Source organism: Oncorhynchus nerka, linkage group LG11, assembly GCF_034236695.1.
Source record: "Oncorhynchus nerka isolate Pitt River linkage group LG11, Oner_Uvic_2.0, whole genome shotgun sequence".
In the NCBI taxonomy this organism is placed as follows: Eukaryota; Metazoa; Chordata; class Actinopteri; order Salmoniformes; family Salmonidae; genus Oncorhynchus; species Oncorhynchus nerka.
The window spans coordinates 28,325,885-28,342,350 of NC_088406.1; the positions used below are offsets into that span (position 1 = coordinate 28,325,885).

General features: G+C 45.1%; 1 protein-coding gene across 1 annotated transcript in view; it reads left to right on the forward strand.

Annotated features, from left to right (window-relative positions):
- The window catches only part of LOC115137751 (seizure protein 6-like), a 161,902-nt gene that overhangs the window by 20,108 nt on the left and 125,328 nt on the right, over nt 1–16,466 (forward strand). The gene's annotated exons all lie outside the window — the stretch shown is intronic.

Here is a 16,466-nt window from a genome sequence, read left to right on the forward strand (position 1 = left end):
ACTGGTTCTCTAGCAAATTTGTCTCACTCTATGTTCAAGAAAGGCCTTTTCCCTTTATTCAGATTGCAACCGCTCACTTTCAGTTATTTGAAAGGGAAATCATCTCCCAAATATCGCTATTTTTAAAACAAGCCATAGAAAGTTGATTGTAATTTCAGTTTGATCCACCAGAAAAGACAGAAAAAATAATACAACAAATATTGTGGTTAAACTCAAACATAGTAAATTGATTAAAAAAAACATTATCCTTTTTAAAAATTATTATTAAAAAAGTCATCTTTGTAAATGATATCATAAATAGGACTGGTGGAGTTGTTACACATGCAGCTAACAAAAACATATGGAAGTGTCTGCTACCCAAAATTATAACCAACTAATTGCAGCATTACCGCAAAAATGGAAGAGGAAAGTGGAAGGGGGAAAAAGTAAAGAACTTTTCTGTCGGTCCTGCATTAAAGACATAATTGGTCAAAGAAAAGTATTAATTTAAGATTTTTGACGTACCGATTTCATTGCACATGACTTATGAACTCAAAACGACGCCGGATTCAGAATTTTTCAATATAAATGATTATACAACATTCTTGCAACCAATAGAATATTATTTATATGGGGGATACAACATTCACAGCTCTGCAGATTTAGTTGTGAAGAGACAGAATCATTAGATCATTTGTTTTGGTACTGTCCATGCGTAGCATGTTTTTGGTCGCAGGTTGAGGAATGGCTAAAGATTTGCATCATTTACCTGGAGTTAACTCTGCAGATAGCACTACTGGGCGATCTAAAAAGTCAGAGTCAATCGATCAAAAATATAATAATACATTTAGAAAAACATTTTATTTTCAATTTACAATCTGTAGAAACAATGAGAATAGAAAGGTTCAGAACTTTTGTGAAACATCACAGCAAAGTTGAAAAATATATGGCAAATAGAAATTCAATATGGATTTTGATTAGCGATTGATGGGAGGTGTTGAATGGAGCTGAATGTTGGGACTAAAAACAACTTAAAACAACAAGATAACCAATGTAAAACATACTGTGTCTGTAAAATGTATATAGGTTCGGAACTTTTGTGAAAGAGCACAGTGAAAGATATGGCTAATAGAAATCAAACCGGATGGACATCAGAAATAGAGGAAGGACATCAGAAATAGATGGGAGAGGTTGAGGGTAGAGGAAGGACATCAGAAAAAGATGAAGGTTGAGGGTAGGAATCAAACCAGATGGGAGAGGTTGAGGGTAGAGGAAGGACATCAGAAATAGATGGGAGAGGTTGAGGGTAGAGGAAGGACATCAGAAATAGATGGGAGAGGTTGAGGGTAGAGGAAGGACATCATAAATAGATGGGAGAGGTTGAGGGTAGAGGATGGACATCAGAAATAGATGAGAGAGGTTGAGGGTAGAGGAAGGACATCAGAAATAGATGGGAGAGGTTGAGGGTAGAGGATGGACATCAGAAATAGATGGGAGAGGTGGAGGTTAGAGGAAGGACATCAGAAATAGATGGGAGAGGTTGAGGGTAGAGGAAGGACATCAGAAATAGATGGCAGAGGTTGAGGGTAGAGGAAGGACATCAGAAAAAGATGGGAGAGGTTGAGGGTAGAGGAAGGACATCAGAAATAGATGGGAGAGGTTGAGGGTAGAGGAAGGACATCAGAAATAGATGGGAGAGGTTGAGGGTCGAGGAAGGACATCAGAAATAGATGGGAGAGGTTGAGGGTAGAGGAAGGACATCAGAAATAGATGGCAGAGGTTGAGGGTAGAGGAAGGACATCAGAAAAAGATGGGAGAGGTTGAGGGTAGAGGAAGGACATCAGAAATAGATGGGAGAGGTTGAGGGTAGAGGAAGGACATCAGAAATAGATGGGAGAGGTTGAGGGTATAGGAAGGACATCAGAAATAGATGGGAGAGGTTGAGGGTAGAGGAAGGACATCAGAAATAGATGGGAGAGGTTGAGGGTAGAGGAAGAACATCAGAAATAGATGGGAGAGGTTGAGGGTAGAGGAAGGACATCAGAAAGAGATGGGGGAGGTTGAGGGTAGAGGAAGGACATCAGAAATAGATGGGAGAGGTTGAGGGTAGAGGATGGACATCAGAAATAGATGGGAGAGGTTGAGGGTCGAGGAAGGACATCAGAAATAGATGGGAGAGGTTGAGGGTAGAGGATGGACATCAGAAATAGATGGGAGAGGTTGAGGGTAGAGGAAGGACATCAGAAATAGATGGGAGAGGTTGAGGGTAGAGGAAGGACATCAGAAATAGATGGGAGAGGTTGAGGGTAGAGGAAGGACATCAGAAATAGATGGGAGAGGTTGAGGGTAGAGGATGGACATCAGAAATAGATGGGAGAGGTTGAGGGTCGAGGAAGGACATCAGAAATAGATGGGAGAGGTTGAGGGTAGAGGAAGGACATCAGAAATAGATGGGAGAGGTTGAGGGTAGAGGAAGGACATCAGAAATAGATGGGAGAGGTTGAGGGTAGAGGATGGACATCAGAAATAGATGAGAGAGGTTGAGGATAGAGGAAGGACATCAGAAATAGATGGGAGAGGTTGAGGGTAGAGGATGGACATCAGAAATAGATGGGAGAGGTGGAGGTTAGAGGAAGGACATCAGAAATAGATGGGAGAGGTTGAGGGTAGAGGAAGGACATCAGAAATAGATGGGAGAGGTTGAGGGTAGAGGAAGGACATCAGAAAAAGATGGGAGAGGTTGAGGGTAGAGGAAGGACATCAGAAATAGATGGGAGAGGTTGAGGGTAGAGGAAGGACATCAGATATAGATGGGAGAGGTTGAGGGTAGAGGAAGGACATCAGAAATAGATGGGAGAGGTTGATGGTAGAGGAAGGACATCAGAAATAGATGGGAGAGGTTGAGGGTAGAGGAAGTACATCAGAAATAGATGGGAGAGGTTGAGGGTCGAGTAAGGACATCAGAAATAGATGGGAGAGGTTGAGGGTAGAGGAAGGACATCAGAAATAGATGGGAGAGGTTGAGGGTAGAGGAAGGATATCAGCAATAGATGGGAGAGGTTGAGGGTAGAGGAAGAACATCAGAAATAGATGGGAGAGGTTGAGGGTAGAGGAAGGACATCAGAAAGAGATGGGGGAGGTTGAGGGTAGAGGAAGGACATCAGAAATAGATGGGAGAGGTTGAGGGTAGAGGAAGGACATCAGAAATAGATGGGAGAGGTTGAGGGTAGAGGAAGGACATCAGAAATAGATGGGAGAGGTTGAGGGTAGAGGAAGGACATCAGAAATAGATGGGAGAGGTTGAGGGTAGAGGAAGGACATCAGAAATAGATGGGAGAGGTTGAGGGTCGAGGAAGGACATCAGAAATAGATGGGAGAGGTTGAGGGTAGAGGAAGGACATCAGAAATAGATGGGAGAGGTTGAGGGTAGAGGATGGACATTAGAAATAGATGGGAGAGGTTGAGGGTCGAGGAAGGACATCAGAAATAGATGGGAGAGGTTGAGGGTAGAGGATGGACATCAGAAATAGATGGGAGAGGTTGAGGGTAGAGGAAGAACATCAGAAATAGATGGGAGAGGTTGAGGGTCGAGGAAGGACATCAGAAATAGATGGGAGAGGTTGAGGGTAGAGGAAGAACATCAGAAATAGATGGGAGAGGTTGAGGGTAGAGGATGGACATCAGAAATAGATGGGAGAGGTTGAGGGTCGAGGAAGGACATCAGAAATAGATGGGAGAGGTTGAGGGTCGAGGAAGGACATCAGAAATAGATGGGAGAGGTTGAGGGTAGAGGAAGGACATCAGAAATAGATGGGAGAGGTTGAGGGTAGAGGAAGAACATCAGAAATAGATGGGAGAGGTTGAGGGTCGAGGAAGGACATCAGAAATAGATGGGAGAGGTTGAGGGTAGAGGATGGACATTAGAAATAGATGGGAGAGGTTGAGGGTCGAGGAAGGACATCAGAAATAGATGGGAGAGGTTGAGGGTAGAGGAAGGACATCAGAAATAGATGGGAGAGGTTGAGGGTAGAGGAAGAACATCAGAAATAGATGAGAGAGGTTGAGGATAGAGGAAGGACATCAGAAATAGATGGGAGAGGTTGAGGGTAGAGGATGGACATCAGAAATAGATGGGAGAGGTGGAGGTTAGAGGAAGGACATCAGAAATAGATGGGAGAGGTTGAGGGTAGAGGAAGGACATCAGAAATAGATGGGAGAGGTTGAGGGTAGAGGAAGGACATCAGAAAAAGATGGGAGAGGTTGAGGGTAGAGGAAGGACATCAGAAATAGATGGGAGAGGTTGAGGGTAGAGGAAGGACATCAGATATAGATGGGAGAGGTTGAGGGTAGAGGAAGGACATCAGAAATAGATGGGAGAGGTTGATGGTAGAGGAAGGACATCAGAAATAGATGGGAGAGGTTGAGGGTAGAGGAAGTACATCAGAAATAGATGGGAGAGGTTGAGTGTCGAGTAAGGACATCAGAAATAGATGGGAGAGGTTGAGGGTAGAGGATGGACATTAGAAATAGATGGGAGAGGTTGAGGGTCGAGGAAGGACATCAGAAATAGATGGGAGAGGTTGAGGGTAGAGGAAGGACATCAGAAATAGATGGGAGAGGTTGAGGGTAGAGGAAGGAACATCAGAAATAGATGGGAGAGAGGTTGAGGATAGAGGAAGGACATCAGAAATAGATGGGAGAGGTTGAGGGTAGAGGATGGACATCAGAAATAGATGGGAGAGATGTGGAGGTTGAGGGTAGAGGAAGGACATCAGAAATAGATGGGAGAGGTTGAGGGTAGAGGAAGGACATCAGAAATAGATGGGAGAGGTTGAGGGTAGAGGAAGGACATCAGAAATAGATGGGAGAGGTTGAGGGTAGAGGAAGGACATCAGAAATAGATGGGAGAGGTTGAGGGTAGAGGAAGGACATCAGAAATAGATGGGAGAGGTTGAGGGTAGAGGAAGGACATCAGAAATAGATGGGAGAGGTTGATGGTAGAGGAAGGACATCAGAAATAGATGGGAGAGGTTGAGGGTAGAGGAAGGACATCAGAAATAGATGGGAGAGGTTGAGGGTCAGAGATAAGGACATCAGAAATAGATGGGAGAGGTTGAGGGTAGAGGAAGGACATCAGAAATAGATGGGAGAGGTTGAGGGTAGAGGAAGGATATCAGCAATAGATGGGAGAGGTTGAGGGTAGAGGAAGAACATCAGAAATAGATGGGAGAGGTTGAGGGTAGAGGAAGGACATCAGAAAGAGATGGGGAGGTTGAGGGTAGGAGGAAGGACATCAGAAATAGATGGGAGAGGTTGAGGGTAGAGGAAGGACATCAGAAATAGATGGGAGAGGTTGAGGGTAGAGGAAGGACATCAGAAATAGATGGGAGAGGTTGAGGGTAGAGGAAGGACATCAGAAATAGATGGGAGAGGTTGAGGGTAGAGGAAGGACATCAGAAATAGATGGGAGGGTAGGTTGAGGGTTGAGAGGAAGGACATCAGAAATAGATGGGAGAGGTTGAGGGTAGAGGAAGGACATCAGAAATAGATGGGAGAGGTTGAGGGTAGAGGAAGGACATCAGAAATAGATGGGAGAGGTTGAGGGTCGAGGAAGGACATCAGAAATAGATGGGAGAGGTTGAGGGTAGAGGATGGACATCAGAAATAGATGGGAGAGGTTGAGGGTAGAGGAAGAACATCAGAAATAGATGGGAGAGGTTGAGGGTAGAGGATGGACATCAGAAATAGATGGGAGAGGTTGAGGGTCGAGGAAGGACATCAGAAATAGATGGGAGAGGTTGAGGGTCGAGGAAGGACATCAGAAATAGATGGGAGAGGTTGAGGGTAGAGGAAGGACATCAGAAATAGATGGGAGAGGTTGAGGGTAGAGGAAGAACATCAGAAATAGATGGGAGAGGTTGAGGGTCGAGGAAGGACATCAGAAATAGATGGGAGAGGTTGAGGGTAGAGGATGGACATTAGAAATAGATGGGAGAGGTTGAGGGTCGAGGAAGGACATCAGAAATAGATGGGAGAGGTTGAGGGTAGAGGAAGGACATCAGAAATAGATGGGAGAGGTTGAGGGTAGAGGAAGAACATCAGAAATAGATGGGAGAGGTTGAGGGTCGAGGAAGGACATCAGAAATAGATGGGAGAGGTTGAGGGTAGAGGAAGGACATCAGAAATAGATGGGAGAGGTTGAGGGTAGAGGATGGACATCAGAAATAGATGGGAGAGGTTGAGGGTCGAGGAAGGACATCAGAAATAGATGGGAGAGGTTGAGGGTAGAGGAAGGACATCAGAAATAGATGGGAGAGGTTGAGGGTAGAGGAAGAACATCAGAAATAGATGGGAGAGGTTGAGGGTCGAGGAAGGACATCAGAAATAGATGGGAGAGGTTGAGGGTAGAGGAAGGACATCAGAAATAGATGGGAGAGGTTGAGGGTAGAGGATGGACATCAGAAATAGATGAGAGAGGTTGAGGGTAGAGGAAGGACATCAGAAATAGATGGGAGAGGTTGAGGGTAGAGGATGGACATCAGAAATAGATGGGAGAGGTGGAGGTTAGAGGAAGGACATCAGAAATAGATGGGAGAGGTTGAGGGTAGAGGATGGACATCAGAAATAGATGGGAGAGGTTGAGGGGACATCAGAAATAGAGGAAGGACATCAGAAATAGATGGGAGAGGTTGAGGGTAGAGGAAGAACATCAGAAATAGATGGGAGAGGTTGAGGGAGGATGGACATAGAGGATGGACATCAGAAATAGATGGGAGAGGTTGAGGGTCGAGGAAGGACATCAGAAATAGATGGGAGAGGTTGAGGGTCGAGGAAGGACATCAGAAATAGATGGGAGAGGTTGAGGGTAGAGGAAGGACATCAGAAATAGATGGGAGAGGTTGAGGGTAGAGGAAGAACATCAGAAATAGATGGGAGAGGTTGAGGGTCGAGGAAGGACATCAGAAATAGATGGGAGAGGTTGAGGGTAGAGGATGGACATTAGAAATAGATGGGAGAGGTTGAGGGTCGAGGAAGGACATCAGAAATAGATGGGAGAGGTTGAGGGTAGAGGAAGGACATCAGAAATAGATGGGAGAGGTTGAGGGTAGAGGAAGAACATCAGAAATAGATGGGAGAGGTTGAGGGTCGAGGAAGGACATCAGAAATAGATGGGAGAGGTTGAGGGTAGAGGAAGGACATCAGAAATAGATGGGAGAGGTTGAGGGTAGAGGATGGACATCAGAAATAGATGGGAGAGGTTGAGGGTCGAGGAAGGACATCAGAAATAGATGGGAGAGGTTGAGGGTAGAGGAAGGACATCAGAAATAGATGGGAGAGGTTGAGGGTAGAGGAAGAACATCAGAAATAGATGGGAGAGGTTGAGGGTCGAGGAAGGACATCAGAAATAGATGGGAGAGGTTGAGGGTAGAGGAAGGACATCAGAAATAGATGGGAGAGGTTGAGGGTAGAGGATGGACATCAGAAATAGATGAGAGAGGTTGAGGGTAGAGGAAGGACATCAGAAATAGATGGGAGAGGTTGAGGGTAGAGGATGGACATCAGAAATAGATGGGAGAGGTGGAGGTTAGAGGAAGGACATCAGAAATAGATGGGAGAGGTTGAGGGTAGAGGATGGACATCAGAAATAGATGGGAGAGGTTGAGGGTAGAGGAAGGACATCAGAAATAGATGGCAGAGGTTGAGGGTAGAGGACGGACATCAGAAAAAGATGGGAGAGGTTGAGGGTAGAGGAAGGACATCAGAAATAGATTGGAGAGGTTGAGGGTAGAGGAAGGACATCAGAAATAGATGGGAGAGGTTGAGGGTAGAGGAAGGACATCAGAAATAGATGGCAGAGGTTGAGGGTAGAGGAAGGACATCAGAAAAAGATGGGAGAGGTTGAGGGTAGAGGAAGGACATCAGAAATAGATGGGAGAGGTTGAGGGTAGAGGATGGACATCAGAAATAGATGGGAGAGGTTGAGGGTCGAGGAAGGACATCAGAAATAGATGGGAGAGGTTGAGGGTAGAGGAAGGACATCAGAAATAGATGGGAGAGGTTGAGGGTAGAGGAAGAACATCAGAAATAGATGGGAGAGGTTGAGGGTCGAGGAAGGACATCAGAAATAGATGAGAGAGGTTGAGGGTAGAGGAAGGACATCAGAAATAGATGGGAGAGGTTGAGGGTAGAGGATGGACATCAGAAATAGATGGGAGAGGTTGAGGGTAGAGGAAGGACATCAGAAATAGATGGGAGAGGTTGAGGGTCGAGGAAGGACATCAGAAATAGATGGGAGAGGTTGAGGGTAGAGGAAGGACATCAGAAATAGATGGGAGAGGTGGAGGTTAGAGGAAGGACATCAGAAATAGATGGGAGAGGTTGAGGGTAGAGGAAGGACATCAGAAATAGATGGGAGAGGTTGAGGGTAGAGGAAGGACATCAGAAAAGCTGGGAGAGGTTGAGGGTAGAGGAAGGACATCAGAAATAGATGGGAGAGGTTGAGGGTAGAGGAAGGACATCAGAAATAGATGGGAGATGTTGAGGGTAGAGGAAGGACATCAGAAATAGATGGGAGAGGTTGATGGTAGAGGAAGGACATCAGAAATAGATGGGAGAGGTTGAGGGTAGAGGAAGGACATCAGAAATAGATGGGAGAGGTTGAGGGTCGAGTAAGGACATCAGAAATAGATGGGAGAGGTTGAGGGTAGAGGAAGGACATCAGAAATAGATGGGAGAGGTTGAGGGTAGAGGAAGGACATCAGCAATAGATGGGAGAGGTTGAGGGTAGAGGAAGAACATCAGAAATAGATGGAAGAACATCAGAAATAGATGGGAGAGGTTGAGGGTCGAGGAAGGACATCAGAAATAGATGGGAGAGCTTGAGGGTAGAGGAAGGACATCAGAAATAGATGGGAGAGGTTGAGGGTCGAGGAAGGACATCAGAAATAGATGGGAGAGGTTGAGGGAGGGTAGAGGAAGGACATCAGAAATAGATGGGAGAGGTTGAGGGTAGAGGAAGAACATCAGAAATAGATGGGAGAGGTTGAGGGTCGAGGAAGGACATCAGAAATAGATGGGAGAGGTTGAGGGTAGAGGATGGACATTAGAAATAGATGGGAGAGGTTGAGGGTCGAGGAAGGACATCAGAAATAGATGGGAGAGGTTGAGGGTAGAGGAAGGACATCAGAAATAGATGGGAGAGGTTGGAAGGAAATAGATGGGAGAGGAAGAACATCAGAAATAGATGGGAGAGGTTGAGGGTCGAGGAAGGACATCAGAAATAGATGGGAGAGGTTGAGGGTAGAGGAAGGACATCAGAAATAGATGGGAGAGGTTGAGGGTAGAGGAAGGACATCAGAAATAGATGGGAGAGGTTGAGGGTAGAGGATGGACATCAGAAATAGATGGGAGAGGTTGAGGGTAGAGGATGGACATCAGAAATAGATGAGAGAGGTTGAGGGTAGAGGAAGGACATCAGAAATAGATGGGAGAGGTTGAGGGTAGAGGATGGACATCAGAAATAGATGGGAGAGGTGGAGGTTAGAGGAAGGACATCAGAAATAGATGGGAGAGGTTGAGGGTAGAGGATGGACATCAGAAATAGATGGGAGAGGAGGAAGGACATTGAGGGTAGAGGGAAGGACATCAGAAATAGATGGCAGAGGTTGAGGGTTGAGGGTAGAGGAAGGACATCAGAAAAATGGGAGAGGTTGAGGGTAGAGATGGATGAGAGGTTGAGGGTAGAGGAAGGACATCAGAAATAGATTGGAGAGGTTGAGGGTAGAGGAAGGACATCAGAAATAGATGGGAGAGGTTGAGGGTAGAGGAAGGACATCAAATAAATATATGGCAGAGGTTGAGGGTAGAGGAAGGACATCAGAAAAGATGGGAGAGGTTGAGGGTAGGTAGAGAAGGACATCAGAAATAGATGGGAGAGGTTGAGGGTAGAGGATGGACATCAGAAATAGATGGGAGAGGTTGAGGGTAGAGGAAGGACATTGAGGGTCGAGGAAGGACATCAGAAATAGATGGGAGAGGTTGAGGGTAGAGGAAGGACATCAGAAATAGATGGGAGAGGTTGAGGGTAGAGGAAGAACATCAGAAATAGATGGGAGAGGTTGAGGGTCGAGGAAGGACATCAGAAATAGATGGGAGAGGTTGAGGGTAGAGGAAGGACATCAGAAATAGATGGGAGAGGTTGAGGGTAGAGGATGGACATCAGAAATAGATGAGAGAGGTTGAGGGTAGAGGAAGGACATCAGAAATAGATGGGAGAGGTTGAGGGTCGAGGAAGGACATCAGAAATAGATGGGAGAGCTTGAGGGTAGAGGAAGGACATCAGAAATAGATGGGAGAGGTTGAGGGTAGAGGATGGACATCAGAAATAGATGAGAGAGGTTGAGGGTAGAGGAAGGACATCAGAAATAGATGGGAGAGGTGGAGGTTAGAGGAAGGACATCAGAAATAGATGGGAGAGGTTGAGGGTAGAGGAAGGACATCAGAAATAGATGGGAGAGGTTGAGGGTAGAGGAAGGACATCAGAAAAAGATGGGAGAGGTTGAGGGTAGAGGAAGGACATCAGAAATAGATGGGAGAGGTTGAGGGTAGAGGAAGGACATCAGAAATAGATGGGAGAGGTTGAGGGTAGAGGATGGACATCAGAAATAGATGGGAGAGGTTGAGGGTAGAGGAAGGACATCAGAAATAGATGGCAGAGGTTGAGGGTAGAGGACGGACATCAGAAAAAGATGGGAGAGGTTGAGGGTAGAGGAAGGACATCAGAAATAGATTGGAGAGGTTGAGGGTAGAGGAAGGACATCAGAAATAGATGGGAGAGGTTGAGGGTAGAGGAAGGACATCAGAAATAGATGGCAGAGGTTGAGGGTAGAGGAAGGACATCAGAAGGACATCAGAAAAAGATGGGAGAGGTTGAGGGTAGAGGAAGGACATCAGAAATAGATGGGAGAGGTTGAGGGTAGAGGTGGACATCAGAAATAGATGGGAGAGGTTGAGGGTCGAGGAAGGACATCAGAAATAGATGGGAGAGGTTGAGGGTAGAGGAAGGACATCAGAAATAGATGGGAGAGGTTGAGGGTAGAGGAAGAACATCAGAAATAGATGGGAGAGGTTGAGGGTCGAGGGTCGAGGACATCAGAAATAGATGGGAGAGGTTGAGGGTAGAGGAAGGACATAGAGGAAGGACATCAGAAATAGATGGGAGAGGTTGAGGGTAGAGGATGGACATCAGAAATAGATGAGAGAGGTTGAGGGTAGAGGAAGGACATCAGAAATAGATGGGAGAGGTTGAGGGTCGAGGAAGGACAACAGAAATAGATGGGAGAGCTTGAGGGTAGAGGAAGGACATCAGAAATAGATGGGAGAGGTTGAGGGTAGAGGATGGACATCAGAAATAGATGAGAGAGGTTGAGGGTAGAGGAAGGACATCAGAAATAGATGGGAGAGGTGGAGGTTAGAGGAAGGACATCAGAAATAGATGGGAGAGGTTGAGGGTAGAGGAAGGACATCAGAAATAGATGGGAGAGGTTGAGGGTAGAGGAAGGACATCAGAAAAAGATGGGAGAGGTTGAGGGTAGAGGAAGGACATCAGAAATAGATGGGAGAGGTTGAGGGTAGAGGAAGGACATCAGAAATAGATGGGAGATGTTGAGGGTAGAGGAAGGACATCAGAAATAGATGGGAGAGGTTGATGGTAGAGGAAGGACATCAGAAATAGATGGGAGAGGTTGAGGGTAGAGGAAGGACATCAGAAATAGATGGGAGAGGTTGAGGGTCGAGTAAGGACATCAGAAATAGATGGGAGAGGTTGAGGGTAGAGGAAGGACATCAGCAATAGATGGGAGAGGTTGAGGGTAGAGGAAGAACATCAGAAATAGATGGGAGAGGTTGAGGGTAGAGGAAGGACATCAGAAAGAGATAGGGGAGGTTGAGGGTAGAGGAAGGACATCAGAAATAGATGGGAGAGGTTGAGGGTAGAGGAAGGACATCAGAAATAGATGGGAGAGGTTGAGGGTAGAGGAAGGACAGGAGTAAAAACAAACTAAATACAACTATTGTAAAATAGACTGTGTCCATAAAATGTATATAGTATGTATAAGCTGGAAGTAGAGGCCTAAGCGTTGTTGTTCACTAGTTTACTCAAATTAGGTGAGGGGTGGTAGGGTTAGAAAGTGTCACATGTGCTCCCTCTCCGGTCTCTAGGTCACCAGGCTACTCGTTATGGTGCACACCTGTCACCATAGTTACATGCACCTGCATGTCATCAGACTCACCTGGACTCCATCACCTCCCTGATTACCTTCCCTATATGGGTCACTCTCTTTGGTTCCTTCCAGGCATTCTTTTTTCTGTTTCTGTGCCATGTCTGTGTGTTGTTTTTGTTTCTTGTTTTGGATTATGTTGTGTTTATTTATTAAAACACTCACTTCCTGAACTTGCTTCTTGACTCTCAGCGCACATCGTTACAGAAAGTAATAAAGGAAAATATATATTTTAAAATATGTTTGTATATCTGTATGTATTTATATGTATACAGTACCAGTCAAACGTTTGGACACAACCCCTTGAATGAATAGGTTTCTTTATTTGGACTATTTTCCACATTGTAGAATAATAGTGAAGACATCACAACTATGAAATAACACATATGGAATCATGTAGTAACCACAAAAGTGTTAAACAAATCAAAATATATGTTATATATTTGCCTTGACAGCTTTGCACCCTCTTGGCATTCTCTCAATCGGCTTCACCTGGAATGCTTTTCCAACAGTCTTGCAGAAGTTCCCACATATGCCGAGCACTTGTTAGCTGCTTTTCCTTCACTCTGCAGTCCAACTCATCTCAAACCATCTCAATTGGGTTAAAGTCAGGTGATTGTGGAGGCTAAGTCATCTGATGCAAAACTCCATCACTTTCCTTCTTGGTCAAATAGCCCTTACACAGCCTGGAGGTGTGTCGGGACATTGTCCTCTTGAATAACAAATGATAGTCCCACTAAGTGCAATGCAGATGGGGTGAGGTATTGCTGCAGAATGCTATGGTAGCCTTGCTGTTTAAGTGTGCCTTGAATTCTAAATAAATCACCAACAGTGTTACCAGCAAAGCACCTCCACACAATCACACCTCCTCCATGCTTCACGGTGGGAACCACACATGCAGAGATCATCTGTTCACCTACTCTGCGTCTCACAAAGACATGGCGGTTGGAACCAAAAATCTCAAATTTGGACTCATCAGACCAAAGGAGAGATTTCCACTGGTCTAATGCCCATTGCTGGTGTTTCTTGGCCCAAGCAGAGGCAAGTGTTTTAACAGATGAAGTCCAAATGAAGTGCGCTGACAGGAACCTCAGTAATCTCTGGGTATTTCACTTTGTTATGAATTCCAACTGCTTTCACTGATGCTCAGCTATGTTTATTTTTCTTCCTCAGTTTCGATTTTGGCAACAAAATCTCAAGGATTCTGTAGTACTATTTCAAGGTTTGCTTCATTGCTGCTTTTCGCAACCAAATACAATCTTTGTCAGGGAATGCACTTAAGCCACTGAAAAGTGAGAAACGCTTATACCTCTAATTAAGTGCACTAGCCTCGGCCTCAAAATGTCTAGTTTATTATTAATGGCCTAGTGCTGAATTAAGGTAGAAATGTCAAGAAGAACCACCCATTGCTGGCTAGTTTGTGTGCAGGTCTGGAGCATGTTTTTTCCAGGGTGTTCTTTAGCTTGAAATAAAAGACTACCCGCTTGTTTCGGGCACCTGCTACCTATAAATAAACAAAGCTGTGCTTCTGAATGATTCACACCGTGCCGTGAGTCACAACATGGCGGTGCAAACACATACCGTCTATGATTACTCCTCATTAGTCTACACTTAGTGACTGACTTTCATTCATATCCTAACCTGCTCATCTTGTCCACTATCACTACGCCATAGTTTATCTCCTATCATAAGACATATAGCAGAGGCCCCAGTCAGCCCCGTGCTGAACAGAAGGCAATGTCCTGTTAAAATGACTCACACCCAAATCATATGAAGTAATGACTGTAATTAGCATGTTTCTCATGGCTCATTGACTCTGTGCTCACTCTGAGGTGGACTCCATTGAAATACGGACTGAGTCTACTGAGGCTTTTCTTCAACAGTCTCTATCAGTTCCCCATTAAAGTGTTATTAGGCCCAGGTCATGCTCACTGCACTGTCTCGGTCTCACCTGGTTCACTATGGCTGTTACCTTCTATACATCATAATGACAATGCCACAGAGACTACAGCCGTATGAGTAAACACTAGTCTTTGCCATGACATTTAATGACACTGCCAGTGCCAACACACTAGGGTTGTAGCCAACATCTGACTGACTTTTACACATCTTAGGCCTCCATATTTGACACTCAATCCCCTCTATTTGCCCGGAGTCCTGCGAAGCACATTATGTTGTTTCCTTGAAAAAGAGGTCTTTGACCTCAAGAGCACTACCTGGTATTGTAAGAAATCATATTTTTTTCCATGGAGATTTAGGGTGATGAAATGTAATGGAAAGCAATAGGGAGGTACAACATCAGACAGACTTCAATGGGAAATGAAGTTCTGACCCGTGATTTCAAAGTGATACTACTGATACAGGCTCAGGCTCTCTCTCTAGCTGTTGCATCTGGTGGTTTTCCAGCTAAATCATGCTCCTTGATCTCACTTTACAGAGAAGAGTAGAGGAGTGGGCTCCTAACAGGAGAGAGCCAGTTGGCTGGGAGATCAAAGGATGCTCCCCCTTAGACAGAGAGCTGAGGAGTCAGTGAGTAGGTAAGGCTGCTGTTTCTCTCTGGGGCTGGTCCAGCTGGTGGGCTGGGAGGGCAGGTGGGTTGGGGAGGTGGGGCTAGATAGGGAGGTGGGGCTAGCTAGGGAGGGTGGTATGTACATATTCATTACGGACACATCCAGTACTAAATGTTTTCTCACCAACTAGGAGCTGTTGGAATCACTATTGAGTCCAGGCCTACCAGCCTCCTTTCTATGAGGGAGACTCTGCCTTCTCTGCTCCTGCTAATTCAGTCCGCTTCAGTTGAATGGACCGTTCTCTCAGTACATAATCAGTTTCTCCAGCAGAACGAGGGAGGGATGAATGCTTTGCTAGGCTGATTTTACCATCCCCTTCTGGCATTACATGTTTTTACTGCTTTAATGGTGTGAATTAGATGTGCTCTGTTTCTGTGTATGTCAACCTTCTTAGGGGCTTTCACACCAAATTGTTTTGGACAGGTTTTTTCCAAAATCTGGTGTGTTTTCCCCCTCAGTGCGGTTCTATCTGCACTAAACAGCATACCGTGGTTCACTCAAAAAAGGTGGTGTTTTTGATTTGTTTTATTGTCACACACCGGATAGATGCAGTGTGTTATTTTACAGTGTCAGCCATAGTAGTATGGCACCTCTGGAGAAAATGTGGGTTTACGTGCCGATAAGGGCGGCAGATTTGACCCTTATCGGCTCAGGTATTCAAACCTTTCGGTATTGTACTCTAAACGCTAGGCTACCTGCTGCCCTACCAGAACTAGAGCCGTGCAGTATAAGGCCTATTGATTGTTTGACTGCCAGCATGTGATTAAATGCGTGCAGTACCATACCTTGATTTCTCTGAAACATTATGTGAGTAGCACGAGCAACACATTTATGAGTGCATCCGATGCAGATTAGGGGAGACAAGGGCTATACTGGGGAAATAGGCTACTGCCTATTGAATATATTATTGGAAGACCAACGTGAAAGGAATATGCCATTTGAGACACACAGGTTATGCTTCTTGACAATCAATCAATTAGCCTACCCTAGCCCCTGCATATGAAAGGGGGAGAGGAGATAAGTGAGAGGAAAGGAGTTGGGAAGGAAAGGAGTGAGGGGAGAGGGGAGGTAGGGGCGAGAGTATTCTGTAGAGGGGAGACAAGGTGCCTGCTGTGATAAAACAGGAAACATTCCTTCATTTGTCTAGACCATATCTATCTGAAATAGAAAACCCATGATGGAGGACAGAAAAGATCAAGCAGTTGTAATCCTCATCAACAGTTGGAACGCTACATAGTAGTCATTGAACACTGGTCACTTGAATAATATTTCATACTGTTTTACCCACTTCATGTATATACTATATTCTAGTCAAGGCTCATCCTATATAACTACTGCTGTACACATCTTTCTATTCATATACAGTCCATAATGTCTATACACACCGTTATTAATGTGTGGAAAATTCCAAATGGTTTGCATAGTCAATTTACACACAGCTCTGACACACACACACACTTACACCACCAGACATGCCACCAGGGGTCTTTTCACAGTCTCCATGCCAGAACAAATTCAAGAAAGCTTACAGTATTATATAGAGATATATTGCATGGAACTTCCATTTCATATTGCTCAAATGTACAGCAAACTTGGTGAAAGAAACTATTAAAACAACAACTCACGGCACAACACCCCT